General features: G+C 39.8%; 1 protein-coding gene across 1 annotated transcript in view; it reads right to left on the bottom strand.

Moving 5' to 3' along the window:
* add3a (adducin 3 (gamma) a) overlaps positions 1 to 5895 on the bottom strand; it is a 73432-nt gene extending 67537 nt beyond the window's left edge. The window contains exon 1 of the mRNA XM_053330683.1: positions 5729 to 5895. The gene's annotated coding sequence lies outside the window, so the exon portion shown is untranslated. The remainder of the gene's footprint in view (positions 1 to 5728) is intronic.
* Between the last annotated feature and the right edge of the window lie 9383 nt (positions 5896 to 15278).

The following is a 15278-nucleotide window of genomic DNA, read 5'->3' as shown; positions in this document are numbered from 1 at the left end:
ACTTTATGAAATAGTAAAATCCTGCCTGCGAGTATTACAAAATCGTCGAAGGGTGTTTTGGCATCTGTTAAGTCTTTCAATACATTTGTAGGCCCTGCTCAACAATACTATGACATTTTGTTTCATTGTTTTACCGGTACTTAAAACATGCTGCCAACTTTGCATAGTTTTAAAGCAGGGCTGTTATAGGTCTGAACATCGGATTACAATGTCAGGTCCTAGTCTCTTGTGATTCAGATGCACACAATGCATAAAAGCGTCACATGCTAAATGTAGCAAACTTGACTTAAGTGGCATCATTTTTTATACATACCTGACCTGCTAAGACAATATTACAGAAATGCTGATACGTGGGCAGATATAGATTATATTGATTCTATATCTAAATATCAGTTTATTGAGCAGCTACTGTAAGTCTAACAATCACACACTGATGAGTAAGATATGCAAGATCCTAATTTAGTGACAAGTCATGTCAGAAACATGTCAGCACAAGCAGTCACTTGGTGAAGTCAGGTTCAGCAAAGCTTTCCCATGAACTCTGACCCCCCCAGAGCCATCTATAAAAAAGTATTTGGGGAGGTTCAAACCTTTATTGGTTTCACCCTACAAACCCCAACTCACTGCGGTCAGGGTTGACTGGGGGCGCAAGGTTGGAAGGGTCTGACCACTGCGGAGCAAAGAGCAAAGCAACCCTGACAATTGGCATTTAGCCACTGAACTGATATTATTATCCAGAGGAACACTGTGGATACTACGAGTACAGTTCTGTTTTGCCATTCTCTCATAACTTAATTAATCCAAAGCTAACTGCAGCGGGATGAATGATGCCCAGGAAATCAAATAATTCAACCACAAAGCATTAATCCCTCTTTTTTGGAGGTGTTTCCAGGAATCTGATTGAGTACCTACGGTCCCTTTTATACAACCTGTGCAAGGCAGGAATGTTGCATTAGACTGCCTTGCCATAGAAGGTATGAACACAGAATGGGGGGTATGTTGTTGTTCAACCATTTTTGCAGCAGATACAGTCACATTGCCAACTCGATGTCTGTGTAAAAGGGACAGCCATCATGGCGGGACAGTCAATCCTAGACACTTTTGCTGTTATGTTCAGATTCTAGAACACCAGCAGGATATCTAATGTCACACACGTGGGCAGCATTATGGTGGCTTTGTTCATTTCAATGTAAAAAAGCAAAGCCACCATAATGGTTCCTCTTTACGGCTCGATCTCAAGTTAAAGGAGGTTTGTGAGACAGGACATCAATGAGTCAAGCTTAAGTCAACACAACACTAGATGTGAACTTCAGCCAGAAAACTGGAGGATCAGTTAACCTTGTCCATGGGAATATCAACATTTGAAAGACCTCATTGCTTACAAAACAAAATCATCAAAAATCACAAAATCTTTGGTTCAAAGATGTTATGTTCTTGCTTTGCTTTTGGCAAAGAAACCCGATCACTGTGTATTTGGGCCCCTGCGTACGCACCTGCATTAAAGCTGGGATCCTTTTGTCAAAGCTCATATTTAAGCCCCTCTGTGGAACCCAGTCCAGATACATTTGGTTTAACTTAGAGCTGGACTGCAGCGTTCAATCAGATCCAAATCACAATCATCAAAAAAAAAAAGAACAGAAAAAGGTTCAATGCTTTCATCAGCCACAATCTGACAGCAATTCTTTTTTTTGTTCAATGGGCCAGCAGAGCAGATAACGCCCCGAACAATTTATCGAGTGTGCATTTATATACAAACAATACTAATTTAAAACAAATTTAAAATGGTACAAATGTATACAGTGTATACACACACATAAACAATGGAGACACATACACATACTGTGGTTGGGGATGACTTTCTTGAAAGCAAAATTAAATGCAGCTGAATAGGACAGCTGGAAACCATGCTGCATGACATAATCACAGGCAGGTTGGCCAAGCTATTTAACACACACACACACACACACACACACACACACACACACACACACACACACACACACACACACACACACACACACACCTAGGTCACTTCTGGGGACATTACATAGACTTATATTCCTGGAGACGTATCCTAACCCTAACCATAAGCTTAACTTAACCACCCAAAAATCAGCTTTTTCCCAATTGGGGGTGCAACTTTTGTTAGATTGAAATGTATCCCTAGAAATAGCCTATGACACACACACACAGACACAGACACACTTTCCTGCCTTTATGTAAAACACACATTTATCCGCTCATGCACACACACAAACGCATGGTCTATCTGGCCTCCTAAAGTGGAAACATGAGGAGAGGAACTGGAGACAAGCTTGGGTCACTGGGGTTGATTGAGACAACGGGACAATACTTCATCATCGCAGCACTCCGTTCACCTCCTCGGTCTCAGCATGAGGGGAAAGTAATTTCTTTTGTAACATTTAGAATGTTATCGAACTATATGTCCAAGGCTGAAGAGCACTAACTCACATGCACCACTGAGAAATCTGTCTTAATTTGCCACAAAGATATATCTCTAAACCTTGACCCGAGAGTAGGCATGCGGTGTTCAATTCAGCAAATACACAAACGCCGTAGCAGAGGAAATCAAGGCCAGGAGGACTGCAAATCATTCGGCCTGAAGCAGCAATATTTTCTTCAAGGTCCTGACACATCAATTCATTCCTGAAACAATGAAGAAAAACCTCAGAGAATTGCCAAAAGATGAAGACCAAACAAAGCCTGTTGCAAGGGTCCTGTTTTATTACTTCTCTGAAAAAGAACTGAACAAATATTTGATTTGACATCTCAGGATTCCTGAGAGGACCGAGGCCATCACCATGGCAGCTGCAGGAAGAGCTGATCTCAAAGCAGAATATTCTTTGGTTAAATGTGTACAAAGTCAGACAGCATCTGACATTAGGACTATGATGATAACCACAATACTGCTGTCATGTGATTCCTGCTGCAGCTCATTATCTCATCACTGCATTTTTTACAATTGTCAACCACAACTGTCACATACGGTAGCCAAATACACTTGTGCATATACTATGCAATGAACAGTAATGCATTGGAGACATAATATTTTGCCAAATCTATTTTGCAAGCCCACAGGAACACTCCCAGATATTGAAGTCAATTTCACATAGCCAAACTGTGTAATTACGTCAAGTGATGCTATTTGGCCCAAATAGACTTCCTATACAGTTACATTACGAAAGAGGGTACATATTTCTGAGCGTCACAACTTCCACAAAATGAATTGTTTCCCTGTTACAATGTGATCCATTTGGTCCGATCACATTTTGAATTCCAAAAGAGCGATATGATTAAATAATTTTATCCTCATTCAAGTTAGCTGGAGGGCCAAAGTAGCCAGCTGACTACCAAAGACTGCTCCTGACCTCGCAAACTACAAAAGTATCACTGACTTTATGATTATTGAATTCCCAGTTAGGTTTACCGTTTCACTGCCCTGATATCATTTTATACAATAAAGTTTATTACTAAAGTGTAAAATATTGTGCCTTCCTTACAAAGCTTTGTGTATGATAACTATATTTAAGGGATCATTGCACAAAATGTGGGTTTATGCGTATAGTCTATCTTTATAAAATGATCAGCTAATTCATCGATATTGCAATTTTTTTACTCCCAAATATTGATATCAACATCTGCCCCAAAAATCCAGTATCAGTTCGGGCTCTACATTTATTATTATCTTATTGTGATTCTATTATAACTAATATCTTTAGCAGAGGTGGCTGGGTGAAACCAACAGACAAATTGATGTGACAATACAGAAGGAAAAAATGTGCATATGAGCGTGTGTACAATGTATGAAGAGGTCACTGCCTTCAGCATCACAGATGACGATGGTGTCAGTGATGTGAATCCATCAGACATCACTATTTCAGTACTGAGTAGACAAACCTGACAGCAAGTCAAGATCTATTAGCCAGCGGCTCATTTAGATGCATTTCAGCTGTGCTTGTCAGGAGGAATTGTTATATGATACAGAGAAGGACAGTTCACTCAACAGTCATTGGCTTTGAAATGTACATCTATAAGATTCATTCTATATGGATGTGAGGTTGACATTTTAAAGCTTTTCTAAAATTAGGTTTCAAAACCCCCACTATGGTTATGCTTTATGTATAAAACCAACTCAGTTAGGGTAAGGAAAGATTATGATTTGGGTTAAAATTACAACTCTCTTAAGGTTAGGGGACCTTTGTTGCCACAGTGCAAAGAAGTGATTGTAACTGCAGGAAACAAATCCTGACCTCCTCCCTTTGTGGACTTTGTCACTTTTTAATAATGCCACACGACTTCCCACTTTGCTCGCGACAGACAATCCTGTGGGCCACTAGAGGGCTTTCTCACTTCAACACATTTTTTTATGGGAGAATCTTGTTTAATTTATTGCCCTGTAGGATGGACAGGTGGTTTACAGTAGCAATATTGATTTGTGCCACACTTAAGTTAAAATTTCAGAACAACTGCAGCACAAACAAGATTCAACTTGGCTCCTAATCTCCCTCACATTTCATTCCCTAATCCTATAGACAATTCCCGTTTGCTGTCAGATAAAATGCAAAGCAGAGGGGAAACATTTGTGGCAAGAAATCTGCTATGTTCAAATCAGAAAGGATTGAGCTAAAGCATTGAGGTTTTAAAAGGGAAACGAAAACAAGCAGAAAATATTCCATAACCTTAAAGTCTGGAATGCAACTCTTCAATCATGCAAAACACCTCGAGCAACATTAAATCGAATGAGCTGCAGCAACTGTCAGCAGCAAATTCAAGGGGCTGGCAAACAAATAACAATGTGACGCATGAGCACAGCACTAACCAAACCACAGACTTTCCCATCAGTCAGTTATCAAACTGTGAAAGGGGGCCTTTCACAGAAACACCCAGGAATAGACACAAGAAGCACCCTAACGGCTTCTTATCACTGCTCTCTGAATAGTAAACAGACACCTATGAAAAGAGAGTTTGACGGAAACACTTGTCTATACCGCTCCTCCTTTCCCTTGGGGGATGCAGAGCCAAGGCACAGGAAGCAACATTAGAAAAATACGGACCTTCTGAGATTCATTTTATAACAAGTGGACGACTTAATACAGATAATAGCTTGTCTTGTATTAATATGGCCCAGATACATGAAAGCCAACTCCCTCTGCAAACTACAAGCGCATGAACCTAACCCCCACCACCCACCCACCCACCCGCTAAGCATGGTAACACTTGAGAGGGCGGCACCTCTCTTATGCACACAGAAAGCCATCTCAGGCCCATTCACAGCTCCCAGCTCTATTCTTCTCTGTAGTAAAAGGACCCTCAATCTGAAAGGAGGGAAGAGGGCCTCTGCTTTTTTCATTTAGCATGCTTAACCCACTGAAGCACCCAAAGCAGAAAGTCTTCTAGTCTTTTCTATACTTAAAACATTCTCATGTAGCGTGAAGTTTAGTGTCCATGCAAGACAGGAGCACAATCCATGCCTCAACCTTGAAAAAACATAAAAGTTTATCACAAATTCAAGTTCTTTTTCCTGGTACTCTCAGCTCTGGGAACTGTCACAATGAGAGAGGACAGCAGTGAGATAGCAGGCCTGATTGTGGAAAACACAGCATCCATTATATCAGACACAGAATACACACACACACACACACACACACAGTCTCTTTCTCTCAAAGCACAAACCATGCAAGCATTGTAAAGAAACAACACTACAAACCTGTGGGTTGAACAGCCAATTAGAGTTACACCACTGCCTGCAAATCTTCCTCTTCAGCAGAGGGCTGAGATCCACCTGCACTGCAGTGAGTCCTCTGCCTGTACTGCTGCTACTGCTCACTCACTCTCTCTAACACGCCTCTCCCATTTTAGCTGAACGCAGTGTAAAAATCTGTTGCTCCAGCTGCCCTCTTTCCTTCACGCTCCTCCTATCTCCCTTTTTTTTTTCCTCTTTAGTGCTCTTCCGTCTTCTACTAAAGCAGGAGCTGCTCTGCTTTATCTGGTTCTGTGCAAAGCAAAACACAACTTATCAGTAGCAGAGGCTGCGGAGGACTGGCCAGCATGCAGTGGTGGTGGAGGGGTTGAAGAGGGGAGGGGGGGAGGGGCAAACCTGATTTAAATTCACACATACCGAAATGCGCACACACACGCACACACACACACACACACATACACACACAGGAGTGAGATGACAGGGTCCTTTCCCCTCACATTGCTTCAGAAATCATTTGTGAAAAAGTGGTAGGACATTTTTTTTACTTATTTCAAAAATCTTTATTGATTTCCCCAAAGTTGAAGGCAAAGGGGGAATTAGAGAGAAATGAAAAGTAAAAGTTTGGTGAAATATAAATACCTCTCAGTTTTCCTCCACCCAGTCCTTGTTTGCTTTCCTAAACTGCTCCCCTCCTTTCTTTTAAGACCAAACTGTTAATATATACTCCTAAATGTCTTATTTTCTGAAGTCTTTGGCACAAAAACAATGTCAAGATAACCCTCCTCTACTTTGACTCTACTAAAAAAGCTCCCTCCCTCATTACTCCCCCAAAAGACATTGAGCACTTGCCCTGATAATAGTCTGACAACCTCCTCATGTGAGTAATCTGCCTTCACACAAAATGTATGAGGAGAATTTGACCAAGACAAAGAAATCGGTCTTTAGAAATGGGTTAGAACAATTTCGTGAGATTTTTTTGTGTGTTTAATCTTTTTTTAAACTTTTATCCATACATAACCACAACTATATAGTGCTTTTACATAACATGTGCTTTTACATGTTGGTAGATAATGTGGAGACTGTATTTCCATTAAAATATTTAAGACTGAGGAGAACATGGATAACAAATTTGTTTTAGTGCTGTCACATCATTGCAGTTAGGTCAATTTTCTAACTGGGTTTATTTAAAAAAGAGGCCGGGGGATGACATTAAATTACCATGTGAAAGGCTTACTTTCTCATTTCACACTGACTGTGCTGGTAATGTAAAGTTCAACAAAGGGAGCATCTTTATGTTCCTTCAGTCAATGTGTTTGCACTCTCACCTCAGACAAACAATGCCCATACTGCACATTACAGGCTTTAAGGACATCATTTAATTAATCGGTTTCCAACAGTTTGTAAGAAGATTTCCATAAAGAACCATTCTCCAAAATTTTCCAAGAGGCCTCCGATTTCTCACAACTCTGTTTAGAAGAATTACAAAGCCCATCAACTCACATTTAACTTTCCTCAAGGAAAACTGTTGGTCATTTATAGATAGTCAGAGCAACAACTTAATCTCAGATGATTATTTAAATGATGCTTACTTGAAAATGCCTCCATTTGGAAGTAAAAGCTTTACTTTATTGCTGACTAGCACATAAACCAGGCAGACAATAATTATAGGAAGCAAAAATACATGCGAGCTGCTGAGCCTAAGATCAGTCTAAATCAATTCTGAATCAATTATTCAGACTGAGGGAGGGTGATTATGGGGAGACACAGTCCAGCCAAGCTACTGTACACCAGCTGTCAATCTCTAAGTGGCAGGGAATCCCTGCTTACTCTGCTTGTCTGTGTGGTGAGTGTGGTTTCATGTTTTTCAAACTACGTCTAGGATGAGAGAATCAATCCCTCGTCGAGGATGAGAGCAGTAAATCTCCCACACTGGAAACTATTTAATTGTGGTGTGGTCAAGCTGCACTGGAATAAACGCCATCCTCTGTCTTGTTGGGGATAATTTGTAATTGACAGTTAATAGCTCTTTTTCACAGACAAAACTCAAACCTCAGTAGTCCTGCATGAAGTTTATCAGCTCCAACTGATGATCATTTCAGATAAAAACACCTCACATGTGCATTTCTCAAACTTACTACACACATACTACACACACACACACACACACACAAGTCTCACGGTCTCCTTCCAGTGCAGCATACCTGTCCCAGAATAAACTCACCCTCTGGCCTCCCGCAGCATAGCTGGAGCTGGATGCCTAGTCTAACATTAGCACATATTTAAGTGAAATGTGCAGGGCCTGGCAGTCTCCGGGTCAAAAAGGGATGCACATCTAGATTATTTATGAGCAAGATTGCTAGTTTTAACTTTTATACAATACCTCTTTTGAGGGGAGGAAGGAGGAGGAAGGAGCTGTGCACTTTGCAAATGACCAAAGGCGTTTGCATAAAGTACGTTAAAAAGCACTCATGTTCGTAGGTAATTACAGGGCTCAAGCAGAGCAGGGTGAGCTAAAGACAGTACAGAGACATAAATCTGCAGTAATTAATGATAATTATATGTGTGTGTGTGTGTGTGTGTGTATGAGCAATGCATAGAAAGATTTATGTTATAACTCAACAAATCATCCAGTCCTTGTCAGTCATTATCCTTTCATTAATAGAGCCTGACATAATATTGTTCAATCACTGGACAGCGAGGTGTGTCTCACTGACAGAACCTGCTGCTGAAAGTCACAACTAAAAATAGAGTAAGGAGATGTTATTAGGTTGGCTTGTTATCGTTTTTACAATACAATTCTACACATCAGCTTCTGAACAATGGTTTAATGTATTCATATTTCATTATCTATTTTATCTAGAGACCCCAAATGTTAAAGACAGGCAGTTATTTCTACTGTTACACATGACAAATATGCAACGTTTCCTTGTCAAAAACAGGACAAAACCCACAAAACTGCAACGTCAACAAGAATTGGACAAACAAAACAATAATTTCCCTATTATTTGTCATATATTCTTCTGAGAGAGAACAAAATGTGCCTGAAAGTCAGATCTAGTCAGTAAAAAAACAATTTCTTTGCCCCGAATCCAATTTTATGCATGCAGACTGAATAAACCCCTACTACTTTACAAAAACACCAGAGGATAGCAAGGCAACGTAACGGCTGACGCAAGTTCAAATCCCCTGAAAAACCCAAAGGAAGTTCTGGGATTCACCTACAGTGACTTAATTGGAAAGCATCCAGCAGTGAAAGTAAAGTATGCATGTGGAATGGAGCAATGATGAAGCAGGAAGTCCTATATCACAGTGACTGACCTTTTTATATTGAAATATGAGCCATATGTTGTCAAACTGCATAGACAATACAGAGAGCAGTAGTAAGATTTAGAAAACTGAAAGCATTATTTATTAAGTCCTTCAGGACTCTATATGGTTTCTTATTTTATAGCTGGAGATGTTCATGAAATACTGTATTTACTCAATAATTTATTAGTACATGTCATTTCTTTATTATAACTAAACACGACAAAACTCAAATGGCTCCAAGCACTCTGCTTTGTTAATCATCAAGATTTATTTTCTCCTTGTTTATTTCACAGAATTCGGTCGACTCATGTCCTGAGGCGACCTCCCCTCCCCCTGTGGGGTGTCGAGACTCTTGGCCCATGTGTGATGGGGTGGGGGGGTCCTCTTTAATTCCGTATGTTGACTGTAACCACATGTGACAGAGGTAAACATGGTGTTTCAGCTAATGAGTCTGTGTCTGGCTCACAGTCAGGAGGTGCTCATTGTGGCCACAATACACACAGTGACAGGGACTATAACAAACATATAACCTTGTGATATGTTTGCAAGACTTCATTTGAAAGATTTTACAATCCAAAATTCCTATTTCCTGTCTGCAATGAAATAATTACACATGTTGGTAGCTTCATAATAATGATGTCAGGTTTAACACATCGTAAAAAACATAAAAACTCAATCCAATCTCCTGGTGCTGTCCAGAGGGAGCATTTATGACATGAAGTAAATCTCATAGGTATCTTGAGGAGGGCAGGGAGGTTGTTGGGCTGTGAGAGCCCCTCATCGACAAGAGGCCAGGGCTTTAAGTCTGCCTGACTCCAGTGGAGACAGCGAGGGAGAGATCCAGACAAACACAGCTCTCTGCCAAGCGTCGTTACTTACAACACCCACTACACTTCAGAGCACATTTCCATTGCTCGCTGCCAGATTCAGTAATGATGATGTCTGATAAAAACAATCTCCTTGAAAAAAAGCAAAACAAAACAAAACAAAACATCTCCCGCAAAGAAGTGATATCATTGTGCGATGAGCTATTGGAAAGAGTGTATTTATGTTATAGCAGAATGACTGAAGAGGGTAAATATTTTTGGATCATTTTGTGGTTCCATTGTGAATAATCATGTGTAATGGTTGCTGTCAGTACCCTCTAAATTTGGGGGGTTTGGATGAACCAGTCAGTAAAATAAAGCAGAGGAATTTTTGGATAGTGTTTTTTAATAGAGTTTTTAGAATTACACTACTGTAATGAAATTGTTATATACGTGGACCCCCGCATCAGAGCTGGGCCATGATCAAGATAGCAAATTATTTGCAAGCTTACCTACTTGGGGCTCCAGGTGTTTCTCATTTAAAAATATTAAAGACAATTGCAAAAAGAGATCAAAATGTGAGTGTAGTGCAGATAAATGTGAATTAAGTTAACCACTGTTATTTGCCTGATGCAAAGTACACACAACATTTATGCCAATCAGCAGGAGGATGAGTCATCCTAACAAGTTTTTCTTTATTGCAAACACCTGCAAAAATACTAAACTGCAAGAAAGAGACCACTGTGAATGATACTGCATGACTTTATATGATTTCATTTAAGATCCCTCAGTGAAGGCAGTAAATATAAAATGACTAGTTAAAGTGTAACCGAAATCATTTTGAAAAAAGTAAAAGGGGCGACACATGGTTGCTTAATACAAATGCATTGATTTAATCTAAACTGATAAAACCAATGTTGCTAATGCTTCTGCCCACAAAATGCCTTGAATGACACTCCTCTAATATAATAATAAAAACAAACAACAACAAACAAGATGAACTTGAAACTTGAAACAACATAGTCAAATCAAGTATTTTAGAGTGTAATTTTCTTTTTAGACTGACCCGACCGCTGTCAGGTCATTCAGTCACAGAGTGCTGAGTTGAAAGACTCTTGTCTCCTCATCCTCCCTTTACTGCAAGTCAGTTTTCTCATCTAGTGTCATGAGGTGGCTCTAATGAATCAGCCTATTGAGCTGTACAGAACTGTGCACTGGCTTGACACTGCCAAACTGTGTGTATGTATGTGTGTGTGTGTGTGTGTGTGTGAGTGTGTGTGTGTGTGTGTGAGTGTGTGAGTGTGAATGCGTGTGTGTGCTGTGGCGCAACTTTCCCAGCCTTCCAGAGCACAAAGCTGTCGTTTGTGGCTTCTCAGCACTACAAAAGCCCCACAGGCCAGTAGAGCTGAAACTGAACATGTGCCAGTTAGTGTGCCTTTGACTGTATGTGTCTATATGCTTGTTTATATGCATACGCCACATGTGCTTGACTAAATATGTGCACATGTATGTTTATGAGCAAAGAAATCAAAAGAAAATCTGCATGACTGATGCTTTTCCATATTTCTTCACGTATGTGTTTGTGTCCTGCATTTGCATATGTGGTCAAGATGTGGCCACATACACCCAGTCCGCATTTCATTGGGACGCGCCTAATTATTACAAGACACATCATGTGGCCCACAAACGACACAAACATGAACTCCACCACAAAACCATGGCACACAGACTGACAGCCATTAAGCTAAAGATGTACGACCGCTGTAAGAACTCTCTCTTGCATTTTGACACAACTACAAACAGAGGGCAACAAATCATATCAAATATAGCTGTCAAACATAAACCAAATACAGTACATGTGCAATCAGGCATAAACCCCATAGAAACCAGACTCCTCCCCTGGTTCCTTTGAGGACTAATAACTCATTAAGGAGATGGCTGTTATTTATCAAGGAAACACCCATTCCGATTATAATTAAAACAGTTTGTAACTACAAATCAGTGTGTCAGATTGTGTACGGTCCCCACAAATCTGATGTGTGTAGGTCTTGCATAGGCTACTTTCGGGGACAATTTTCAGACTTAAGAGCAATTCATTGCAGACAGCTGGACAATTGTGCACAAAAGTCGTGTCCCCAGCTAGTAAAACACTGAATTTTAGTTCAGTGGTTAAGGTTAGGCAAGTAGTGGTTATGGTTAGGATTTTTTTCAGAAGTTTTCAGGAAATTGTGTGTGTGTCTGCAGGCCCTGAGAGTGAGCGTTTTTCCACTATACAGTTCTAGCACTACTCGACTCGACTCTACTCGGTTTGGTACCAGGTACGACCTTTTCCATTACTTCATAGTACCTCCTCAACATGGGCGTGGTCGTCATAGCGCTGTTGTGCGGAACTGCTGTGACTTTGTTTTATACGTGACACAAACACAAACAATGGAGGACATCCACGGTGTAGTTTTGCGCATAGGAGCCATGTTAACTGGCGTGAAACTCGCTATAACTATTGTTGCTGGTATTAAAAAATACCAGCAACAATTCTTGTGTGGGACGATGCGCTTATGACTCTTCCACTGACGACACTCTCTGACCAATCAGCGGCCGGCAGTCTGTTGACGTCACATTTTAGTATCGGCCCCATAATAGGGATTTTCCATTATACAGTTAGTTACAGTGAGTTTCACACAAGTTAACATGGCAACTACACCATGGTCCAAACCGAGTCGAGTCGCACAGTGCTAGAACTGTATAATGGAAAAGCACCATTAGTTAGGTTTTGAACTCCACCTTTTCCAGACTCATCTCTGCCTAACCACACAGTTATCTTGACTCACTGAATAAAACTAAAGCTGCTAATATTTTCACTACCGATTAATCTGCTGATTATTTTTAAATAGTTGCCACTGCCATTTCTTTTGTCACTGCTGATAAGCTAATCATTAAAACTGCCTAATTACTGTAGCTCTAATACAGATTATATACAACAAACCTAAAAGGTTACACTAATTTTATCCATTTAGATGTCAACATTTATTCAGTACCTGTAAATGAATACATGTGACACAATAGACATGATTAAAAGAATATACTTGTAATGTCCTCAGCCTATGTTGTGCTGGAGGGCAGAGCTGAACATCATTACACCATGATCCATGTCAGATGTGCCCAGCCTTTTATGATTTACACCAAAGACTCTCCCTCCCAGCCCACAAACTGCACGCCTTTTATTGTTTCCACCCTCTATAAAATCCATCACTTTGGCAGACTGCCTGCAGCCTTTTTATGTTTCTGTATCACTGCATGTGCCCACCAACAGCTGCCCATCTCTGCAATAAAAGCCTGTACAATTCAAACACTTTCTTTGTCCAACAGATTCCCACAGTAGTCTCTAAATGAGAGCCAGCTTAGCAATTGTGTATTGACTTGTCATTGAAAGAGTTACTGAGTGTGAGGCAAAAACTTGTCTGACTGTGTGCATCTGTGTCAGAGACTTTTCATTCAGTGTGTGTGTGTAAACATCTTCAACATCTGCCAGCCTTTTAAGGTATGGTGAAATTCTGTACGCATCAAAAGCTTTGTCAGAAAGTGTCATTTTATGCCATAAATTATAGCTAAAGATGTCATCATCCCAAAAATTAGCTACAAGTAAATTAGAGACTGAAAGCCACAATTAATATGTTGGCATACTTTCAGTGCCAGCTTATATATATTTAAAATCATCTTTAAAATCAGACCGGCTGCTGAATCTGAGTAGTGGAAATTAAGTAGTAAGAACAATCTTTGAGAGCTGATGGTAATATATAGCCAAAATTGGTTTATTATGACAATGTGTCTGTCATTTATAATATGTTTTTCAATATAAAAGTATGCCCATGCTTTATATTACAATGAGCCTGTTCTCAAATGTTTTATGCTCTCATTATTTTCTAGCTGCCATCAGTGCATCCAAACTGGCAAGGCCAATAGCAAAAGGCGATTTATTATGAACTTTTGCTTTATGAAATAAGAGCAGGCAGATCCCAACAAGTCAGTGAACTCATATCCCTTCAGTAAAAAAAATCACTGTAACTGACATTATAACCAGGTGCAATACATCATAAGTGTGCGACGGCCAGGTCTGGGCTGCATGCTGAGGCACTTAGGAAATGAGAGTAAAGACAGACACTCACATCTCTTTACTATCCTGCTGAGTAGAGGACAGCTTGTCTTACTTAAGAAAATGTAATGAAAGACAAGAAAGACAGTGAAGAGGGAGGCAGTAGATAAGATGACCAACAGCCACGGAAAATGAGAGAGACATGTACTTGAAGTAGAAATATGAAAAAGCAAAGAAAAAAGAAAAAAAATACAAATAAACCAAGCACCTAAAGAGAGAAAATAAGCAGAATGAGAAGAAAGAAAATGACTGGTGGAAAGTTTTGACCTTAGCAGTCACATAGTTTTAGATCTCTATTCTCTTCTTTTGTTTTTCAGTTTGGCTTTCAACTTGTGTTTTCAGCTGTCCTTATTGGGCAGACACTCTCAAAACCCTCAAGAAAGCCTGGTCTGTGTCTTTATTACCTAGTTACATGGACACCTTGTGTATTGCTCTTTCACTTTTAACCTCGTTCATAACCATTAGTCACATTAGGCTGGCTTACAGGAATGGTTAACTAACTGGAAAGAAAGAGAAAACTTAAAGGTCCAGTGTGTAGAATTTAGTGGCATCTAACAGAACAGACTCAGCAGAAATGGAGTATAATATTCATAAATATAATGAGTGTGTCTTGATTACCTTAGAATTAACTGTCTTTATCTACATGAGAAGCAGGTCATCTTACATGGAGGCCACCATGTTTACTAGCTGTAAACACAATCTTAATGCACTGTTATTGTTAACATGTTCGTGAACCTAACACATTCAGTAGACATGGTGCGACATTAGTGTTCGTTTGGGTTTATGTTTCCATCTGACAATTGAAATCCAATATTACCTCTTCGTCTAGCTCTGTTTTACCTTTGTTTCTATCAACTCCTGATAGAAATATCTGGCTCTTTAGCTGCTAAAAGCTTTACTTTATGTTCAATAGCTAGTCTATAACTTCATCTGCCTTTTCACTAAGAAACACACATGATGAGAGCAATAAGAGGGAACAAGACCAGTAAAGTTGGTTGTTGTAAAACCAAAATCAATGAGTTAAAAGAAGCTACAACACACTATAGGCAGCTTTTAATTCACGGTTGAAACAAAATGACTGATTATTGCAGCTGCACAGAAGTAGGAAAAGGATTGACTTGATTCTCATCTGCCTACCACTAAGTTTAGTTATTATAAGAAAACATGTCAGACACCTAATTCAGTTCAGTAGTAGTATGAATTACTCCTTAACTCTGCTATCAGTGTAGGATAAAGTAAATCACAGAAGACACTATGAAACTCATTAGGGGATTACATCAACAGCTGTTAA

This window comes from Scomber japonicus, chromosome 2, assembly GCF_027409825.1.
Source record: "Scomber japonicus isolate fScoJap1 chromosome 2, fScoJap1.pri, whole genome shotgun sequence".
Classification (NCBI taxonomy): domain Eukaryota; kingdom Metazoa; phylum Chordata; class Actinopteri; order Scombriformes; family Scombridae; genus Scomber; species Scomber japonicus.
The sequence above is the reverse complement of the archived record's forward strand: the minus strand, read 5'-3'. Positions and strand labels throughout refer to the sequence as shown.